Source organism: Quercus robur, chromosome 5 (assembly GCF_932294415.1).
Source record: "Quercus robur chromosome 5, dhQueRobu3.1, whole genome shotgun sequence".
Taxonomy (NCBI): domain Eukaryota; kingdom Viridiplantae; phylum Streptophyta; class Magnoliopsida; order Fagales; family Fagaceae; genus Quercus; species Quercus robur.
Window position 1 is genome coordinate 1,492,447 of NC_065538.1, and position 10,055 is coordinate 1,502,501.

The window sequence follows — 10,055 nt, forward strand, 5'->3', positions numbered from 1 at the left end:
ATTATGAAGTAATATATTACAATAATCATAATATACTCTTATATTTGGTTTAATAAGTATTACAAACCCACAGGATTTTCTTGTATTCAGCTTTGGATATGTAAATATGTAACGAACAATACTATGAAACCAATTAATGTTGTACCTGGAAGGAGTAAATATCTAGGAAAGCAAGCGTACCTAGGCTTAGGGGAAGGAACAAATATAATATATGAGAATTCAAAATAAGCAACTGAAAATTGAACTGCAAAGAACTAAAGGTCAACGTGAAACAAATATATGAGCCAAAGATGGTAAATTTCTTAAATAATTTAAACTGAGGAATTTAAAAAATCAAAGAAAAACAACCATCGATACCCTACCTAAAATAACCCTAATTAAAAAAAGCAAAGGTTTTACAAATCAATGTCAAGCATCTGTTCTTCCTAAATCAAAACCAAACCCACGAAAACAATATTAATATAAATATGGAGATTAACCCAAATACTCAAAAGAAAATCAATTATGAACATAACAAAAGAATAGGATGGAAAGAAATTCCAACATGAGACAAATTAAGCAAAGGTGAAATCATGCGGGTAGCCATTGAGATTCAAGGGAGAGATAATGCTTTCATCTAAGCAGAAAATCCAACCCAAATCCAATAGGGACCACATGGTTTCCATGTCTTTGGAGGAAAGGAGAAATATTACAAATAGTTGATGACTTCCAGCAAGAGTATCAAACGGTATAAAGCTAATATATACAAATGAATTTTAAGTCACATGTCAAGTCAATGTACCTGACTTAGTTTCATTTATCTTTAAATTCTTGAGTAGGCTTACATCTTCCAACATCTGCTTTCTCTTAGAGCTCAGGCCATGGAGAGCTTTGCCCCCCTGAAAGAGCCAACCACAGATTTGTTAATGTCAAATGTCGACATAGCAAAAATAGTTTCAGAAAGCATATTTTCTAAGCCACAATGTTATGCCAATCTTTCATTATCAAGTACATTTCAAATTGACAAATGACTTGAAGAGGTTTTTTATAATTGTCCTTAATTTCACAACCTGTTAAACAAACTCACAAATTCTTTTTATTTTTTTCTTTAAATATACGTTTCTTCACTGCATATGACAAACCACAATAGCAACGTCAATTCCAAATATGGTATAGTATGGCTAAAGTTAAAAAATGACCATGGTATGAAAGCAGCTTAGGAAATTCTAATTTTCCAAAACGTTATCAATTTGTCACAATGACATCCAAATGTTTATCAATTTGTCATAAACACGTATAGCATGCACAAACTATAAGATATATTATGAGATAAAAAAAAACAATTTAACATATGGTAATCAAAATTTGACATACCTCCACTTTTTGAAATTCCAATAGAAGGTTTATCAGTTCCAAAGCTAGTCTCTGTTGCAATAACGCAAGAATTAGCTTGGGTTAGGTTTTGAATTATTGAAATCATATTGTATTTTAAATACAAACCCACAGGATTTTCTTGTATTCAGCTTTGGACATGTAAATATGTAACGAACAATACTACAATACCAAAACCTATCAATGTCAAGCATCTGTTCTTCCTAAATCAAAACCAATCAGATTACAATACCAAAACCTAAATCATATTTCCAAATTTAAAAAAAAAAAAAAAAAAGAAAAAAAAAAGAGAAATATTTCCTCTGTTTTCATCATTAAGTAGGCTGCCTTTACTCTATTTGATTTCAATTGAAAAACTTAAAATCAGAGAAAAGAGAAAGAGGAAAGCAAGCGTACCTAGGCATTCGGTATGGATTTTGATTTTCAATGTAGAGAATGAGTTGCATAATAGGGAGAGGAAAACCAAAAGATGCAGTGGCGGTGACCTGTGGTGGCGGCAATCCGTGGAGGCGGCGGCGGTGGTGGGAGAATCTGAGTTTTGGGTTTTGATTTTGGGGGAAGAAAAGGGTGAGTTTTAGGTTTAGGGGAAGGTGATGCTGCGTGTGAGAAGAGGAGAAATTTTGAAGAAGCGTCAGTTTTAGGTTTAGGTTTTGATTCTTTTGAAGAAGTATCGGTATCGGTTTTGTAATGGGAATTTGGAATTTTTTTTTTTTAAGTGATTATCGGCTTTTAGAGAAAAAAAAAATCAGAATTTTTGTATTTTTGTATTTTTTTTAAATGATGCTGACGTGGAAAATTGTGGTGCTAGCAGAAGCTTCGGTTTTATATATATATATAGATTATAACAAAATCAAGTTATGTGTAAAACTTGATACTATCAAAATCGAGTTTTATGTATATTTTGACATTAGATAAAATATGCATAGAACTTAATAATGTTAATTTTTTTTTTTAATTTTTGGTAAACCAACATTACTAATGTTGAGTTCCACCTATATGCATAGAACTTGACATTGCTAATGTTGAATTCTACCTGTAACTAATTTTGTTAAAATCGAGTTTAAAATACAGGGACATTTTTGCTAAATAGTTTCAAAAGGAGGCATTTTGCTGAATAATTTGTAAATTATGGACAAATACCCATTTTTCTCTAGTATTTCAAATGCATTCTATCCTTAATTTCTTTATTATCAAACTAAAATATTAATTAATTTTTAAAATTATTAGGTTAAGATACCAATCAATTTTAGGATTTTTGGTGTAAGTCTGAATTGAACCTTAAGTATCTTATTTGAAGATGACAAACTTATCAACTACTCAAGTACCAACAAGAATAAAGTTACATACACAATATTTTCATAATAAATTTACAACAAAATTTAAGTAGCATGCTATTAATGATAGGTCAAAAAATTATGTAAGTAATGAATACTAATAACAACTTACCACTTAACCACCGCACACCCTTGGTGCGATGGTCACTCTACAAGTATAAGTACTTGTAGGGTGTGGGGGGCAAGGGCCAGGGTTCAAGTCTTCAAGAGAGAGTTTCACACACATATACACTTAGATTAGACTAAAGTAGAAATTCTATCTTGTATAAAAAAAAAAATTAAAAAAAAAATAACAATTTACCACTTAGATTTTGTTGTAAAAAATGTTGTATCTGTAGCATCACCCTTAGCACCACTGTGTTATCCTTGGCACGCAATTTATTTTTTTATAGCTCGAAGCCTTCAATAATCTTATATCCATAACAAAAGTAAGAAAATCAAATTATAACAGTATACAAAGTCTTAAAGATTCGTCAATGTCTTGCTCGATCAATTTTTTACGGGCAAGCTCTAATCCATGTTGACCAATCTCTATCAATTTCTATGTCATCTGGTGTAACTAAACTTGCAATAATGTCTTGTTCAAATGCCCCATCCCAATTAGCCTCCTCAGGTCCTAGTCTTGCTTCATCTTCATTAGCCGCAACACCATCATCCTTCAAGTCCAAGTTTTCCAATCCACATTTACAACTACAAGCTATTATAATTACGCACATAAGATTATAAATTTATAAGTTACACTACCTTTATTTTTAAATTAGTAACATAAATATAAAACAACAAAAGGATCGGAATGCTTTTGGTAATCTTCAAGAGTACAAGCTATTAGTTCTTGTAGAAATGCTTCAACTGTTCAACCTCATCAATGGTTAAAAATGGAGATTCCTCCTCTTTAATATCCATGCAACAATGAAGCTGAAATCTTCAAAATCAATAGGATCATAATTTCAACCCATCCAATAATTCCTATAAGAAAAATACAATTTACATTTATCTTTTAAATTTTTTTTAAGCAATAAATATTAAGTTCATGAGAAGTGAATAATTAGCATACCTTTGTTGCAACCTTAAATTGTAATGAACATACAGTCATACACAAGATCATTAAGCCTTTTTGTAATCCAATCTATTTCTTCTCGGAGTGCAAAGTGTTCAAATACACTCGAACTACATTGACTCAACACTCGAAATAGCTTTTTTTTGGAGATTTGGTGCACTACTTCCACATCAAGACCACTATTAATCTATATACAAATTTTGAATATAAGTTTAAATTTCACAGCTAAATATTATAATGAATTAAAGGTGAACTAATTTAAATAAGTCAAAGTTAAAATGTATTGCCAAGGAGCATTTGATTACGATCACATGTTAAAGATTAAAGTCCAAAATCTCCCTCGACCTTTTTACACAATTTCATGATTTGGTGCACTACCAAAAGAATATTTCTGTCCTATCAAAAAAAAAAAAAGAATATTTCTGTATCATTCAAAAGATCTGAGACGGTAAGTTTATGCTTTTCATTGACAATACCACGTTGGTTGCTGGGATTAATTTAAGGATCCGTTTGGATACAGCTTATTTTTGTTGAAACTGAAAAATGAAATCGAAAACACTGTAATGAAATAATTTTTAAATTTGTAAATAGTGCTGTGAGACCCATTTTTAATGAAAAAGTTGCTGAAAAGTGGAATCTGTGAACAGTGCACAGGTACACTATTCATAGTTAACTTGTCAACAATTGCATGCTAAACAAAAAAAAAAAAAAAGAGAAGACGCGTGAAATGCGAAACGCAGTCATGGACGTGGAATCCAAACACATACTAAAAATCTAGCTACATGAAGACTTTTATGAAGTTGAGTATCCCAAAAAGCATTATAATTTTTAGATAGGGTTATACATTTTTCTTCTTTCTTTGAAATCTTCTTAACATCTCCTCCCTAACCTTAGAATAAAATGTTTTATTCATGTAAATATTCCATCTTCTTGCAAATTTTGGTTTTAACAATTTTAGCTGATTTTTTTAGGGAATACAAACCAAAGAAAAAACTTTATTTTCTTTCCTATTGAAAATATTAGCAAAAAAAAAATTACATTAAAAATTCTTCATTTTTTTATTAAAAAAAAATATTCTGCATTTTTTTTTTTTCAAAATAGGATTAAGCATATTTACAACAGCTTATGTAAGATACACATCTGGCTATGCGGTTGGCACTTAGCACTTAGCACTTAGCATTGTATTCCACGGCCTCATCCCCTCACTTAGCACTTGTACTGGAAAGAGATATCAATTGAGTTAGAGTTTATTGGCTAACATTATGAATTTGATATTTTTTTGATACGTAGCATTATGAATGTGATATCCAAATTAAATATTTTTAGAACCTACCACATAATCTGGCTATGGTTTTGACCCTACTAATAGGGTTAACATTGGCCCAAGAACTAGTTCTATTTGGAGCGTATCAAAGGCCACTTTCAAGCCTAATCATAAAGATAGAATATGGGCATAGTTGCTTAAATTATTAATATGAACTTAGTATATATGTTTTTGAATTAAAGAAATTTGTTGCTAATTGTTTCATTCAATGAAAATGAAATTTCAAATCCTAGGAGATTTTACCTTTTACACTGATTGTAAAAAAATTGCATATTTTGAGTTGTTCTTGATCCAACTAGTTTAGACTTAAGAATTTGGTTACTTATTGTAGTATCAAGGTCACCTATTTCTTCTTTCTCAAAAAACAAAAAGAGGGGGGGGGGGGGGGGGGGGGACCTTTTCAGTGTGTGTGTGTAACAAAGAGGAACAATTAACTTTGGAAAAGATTAACAATTAACTCATTGTCCTTTGTTTGGTTAGAAGAGAATGGATGGGAGAAAAGATTTTTATGGGTCCTACCAATTTTTTATTTTTAACTTTTCTTTCACGTCCATAAAATTACTCTTATACTCTTAAAAGTTTTGGCTTTTTGTGTGAAATTATATTTATATTTTATTTCTTTATAAATTAAAAAGATAAAAGTATAAAATACATCCCATTTCTTTCATTCTTTACATTCGAACACAGTTTTTCTTTTCCCTTTATTTTTCCTTTCTCTTCTCTTCGCTTCACATCCCTTCACTCTAACCAAACATAGTCTTAGGTTGTGTGCTTGAGACAAGATTAGGCCTTTTGGAACAAGGATCAAACTCCCAACCACTCTAACCACTCTTTTCTGGCCGGTTGTAAGTGTGGTTGTGTTCTTTGTCTTCTTGTCCGTGTCTACCCGAACGCTTGATATTCCGTTGTTGTGTTCCCTTCTTACCGTCGTTGGCGCCACCCTAGTCGTAAAGTGAATTCCTAGGACCTAGCTGTAAGGCCCGTTTGAGCCAAGAGAGGGCGTGTAGGGCATGAGAGGTATGAGGTTGGTTAGGGTATGTGTTACGAAATGCAACGGTTGTGAGAAAAACATGATAACTGAGTGTTGAACCTAGAATAGTATGGATAAGTTGTGGAGATCCAACTCCTCTGTCAGCTCCAGGACTAGTTGTCCTCCTGATATTGTAAATGAAGAAGATCACACTATTGATGATAATGAGGTGATCCCTGATTTTAGTAAATGGACTATTCCTAAAGTTGATACTAAAACCATTTATAAAACTAGTTTTGTTGAAAGTACTTTTCATTCTGCCTATAAAGCTAGAACTGTTGAACAAATTTTCTCTATTTCAAGAATTCATGAAAAATGTTGTTTGTTTACTAAAAAGAATATTAATGACTTCCTTGCTGCTAAAAAATTCAGTTATTTGCATATTGGTATGGTTCAAGTTGCTATTAAACCACTTACTCGAAAGGGTATTAATGCTTCTGTTCTCATGTGTTTAAGAGATGCTAGATTTAAGATTTTTAAAGATAGCATTCTTGGAATGATCACTGCTTCTTTGTATGATGGTCCTGTTTATTTTAACTGTTACCCTGATCTTACTCTTGCTTTAGATGATCCTAATATTGTTAAAGCCTTGACTTTGAATATTGCTTCATCTGGTTATCACATGGAAGAAGGTAGTAAACCTTTTGCTTTGATTTATCGCATTTATTACAAACTAATGGGTACTCAAATGAATCCTTATGCTATAATGCCTAGAGAACCTTCAGGTAAAACCATGTTAATTCAATGTTCAACTCCTGATGCTAAAATCCAAGTTCCAAAAATGATTCAATGGCAAGATGTTAAACTTCCTAAAGATTGGTTGTTAGAACAAGAAACCCCTCCTGCTAAACCCATTTTTGATGAGCTTGATCTCACCCATATTCAACAATATCTTGATGGTACTGTTAAAATAAGTTTTCAAAACAATCCACCTTTGAGGATCAACGAAGGAAGACATTCCTTTGCTGGATCTGAAACTATTTCAAAAAGAGACCACGAGATCAATGAATTTTTGAAAAAGAATTTGGAAACATCCTCTGATTTAAAGCTAAAAGGTATTTCAAGTGATAAATCCCAATATAGCTCTGTTTACTATTCAACTAAACCTGAAACTTCCACTCCATTTAGTAAAACTGCTAATGAAGATGAGGAAGATACTGTTTCTCTTACTCCATCTGATTTTGAATCTCCTATTGAAACTCCTCCTGTTTACCAAAATCAATTAAGAGTTTTGACTATTTTAAATGATGATTTTGTAATTGATTGGGATTCTTTGTACAATGAGTTTATGCTTGCTTCAAACAAAACCAAGAGAAAATATTTCCAAGATAATTTTGCTCAGTCTGATAAAGACCATGCTAAAGGAAAATGGTTGGAAATGATGAATCAATTGAAAAAACATATTTTGTTTTTTGATTTTCTTGAAAACTATTATGTTCCACATAATGAGGTTTCAAGACAACATTTGAATGTGATAAAGAAATCAAATTTTGTTAAGATTGATAAAACCATTGTTAGGTCTAGTCATCCTCCTCTTGATTCAATTTTGATAACTACTAAGAAAGATGAAGTGACAAAAGAGGAAGTGAAGGCCTCTCCTTTCAAAATTGCTGATGATCAAACTCCCATTGTTAGCCTTATTGAACAAAACAATTTTACTAATCATATTATTGGTCAACAGCTTGACCGTATTGAAGAAAAATTTGTTGAAAAATCTGTTTCTGTTTCTGAAAAACCTGTTCCTGTTAAAACTGAGAAACCTTTGATTGATTTACCCAGTCTAAGAGAAAAAGTTATGTTTAAAACTTCTCAGTCCAAGACTCTTGAAATTGTTGACAAAATGCTTTCTAATCTAAAGATTAAAACTGAGGGTACTAGTACTTCTACAAGTACTCCAATTGCTCGAACTATTTCCAAAAAAGAAATTGTTTCTGAAGAAAATACAGATTCTGATACTGTTTCTTCTGTTTCTTCTGTTCCTGCAAAAAGAATCTTTGATGATGATTTCCCAGAAATTAAAAGATTTGTTGGAAACTCCAAACCCATGTCTTTTACAAAAAATTGGTATCCAAAACCTACTCCTCCTGATATGCAGTTTGAAGAAAGATCTTTTCAAACACAGTTTTCTGTCTCTGCTGATAAACTCTATGAATGGAATATTGATGGTTTGTCTGAACAGGAAATCATTAATAAAATGAGCCACATGTCTATGGTTGGTATTGCTTATCAAAACAACCATAATCTTGATCAACCTGAAATTGTTAACTTGCTTCTTACTGGTTTTTCTGGTACTCTTCGTGGATGGTGGGATTCTTACATCACTGAAGAATCCAAAGAGTCTATTAAACATGCTGTTAAAAAGAATGAAGAAGGTTTGCCTATTTTTGATGAAAGTATTGGTCGTGGTATTCCTGATGGTGTTAATACCTTGATCTATACCATTCTCAAACATTTTGTTGGTACTCCATCCAATATTTCATCCCGTGTTTCTGATTATCTAAATAATTTGAGTTGTCCAACTATGTCTGATTACAGATGGTATCAAGATGTTTTTACTTCCAGAGTGATGCTCCGGAAAGATTGCCATAAGCCTTATTGGAAAGAAAAGTTTATTGACGGTCTGCCTCCTATCTTTGCTCATAAGGTAAAACAAGAATTAATGGGTAAAAATGATTCTATTGATTATGATAATTTAACTTATGGTGATATGTTCAGTACTATTAAAAAACTCGGTATTAATATGTGCAATGATGAAAAATTGTTAAAACACAAATTAAAGAATAGCAGAAAAGCTAAATATGAAATGGGAAATTTCTGTGAACAATATGGTCTGCCTCCTATTGCTCCTTCCAGGCAGAAAAGTAAAAAACATGATAAAAGCCATAAAAAATACAGAAATAACTTTATTAAACCGAATGATTTCTATGCTAAGAAGAAAAATGTTTCTAAAAAACATGTTAAACAAAAACCAAGTAAAGGTAAATGCTTTAACTGTGGTAAACCTGGACACTTTAGTAAAGATTGTAAAGAAAAACCTGGTAAGTTAAAAAACAAGTTCAACATGTTAAACATTGATGATAATGTGCAAGAAGAATTATTCAGAATCCTTGAATCAAACACTCCGTCTGATTCTTTGGAAGATGATTTTTCTTCTTCATCTGATTCTTGCTATCAATCTGCTGATGATTCTTCTGATTCTCCTAATATTAAAATTGGTTGTAGAGATTCCTGTTGCAATGTTATTAATACTCTCACCAAAAGTGAAGAAGATGAAAAACTGATAATTCAGCTAATAAATCAAATTCAAAACCCTGAACTCCAGAAAGATTATTTGGACAGGTTTAAGAAAAACTTGATAAGAGATGAAATTGGTAAAAAACCAAAATCAACCATAAGTTTTGAAGAAACTTTGGAAAGATTTAATAAAAAGAAATCTAAAGATTTAACTGTTAATGATCTCCAAAATGAAATCCATATTGTTAAACAAGAAATAAATGAATTAAAACATGAATTTAAAAGCATGAAAAGTGATAACAATAATCTTAAACAAGAATTGACAATGCTAAAACTTGATAAAAATCTTAATAAATCCAGTAACGAACAAAATGAGCACAGTGATGGAAATGATTCCAGTCAACAGGCTCTTCTTTCTGATAAAGGTACTCCTGATACTTTCCATAATTCCCAACTTGCTTTTGTTAATAAATTATTTCCTCCAAAATGGTTTACAAAAGTTAAAATTGTTGTTTCTCCTGATTATCATTTCACTGTTATTGCTATGATTGATTCTGGTGCAGATATGAACTGTATCCAAGAAGGATTAATTCCCTCAAAATATTTTGAGAAATCTACTGAAAGATTGGTTTCTGCTAATGGTTCTCAAATGAAAATTAAGTATGAATTGAATAATGCTCAGGTGTGCCATGATGATGTTTGTTT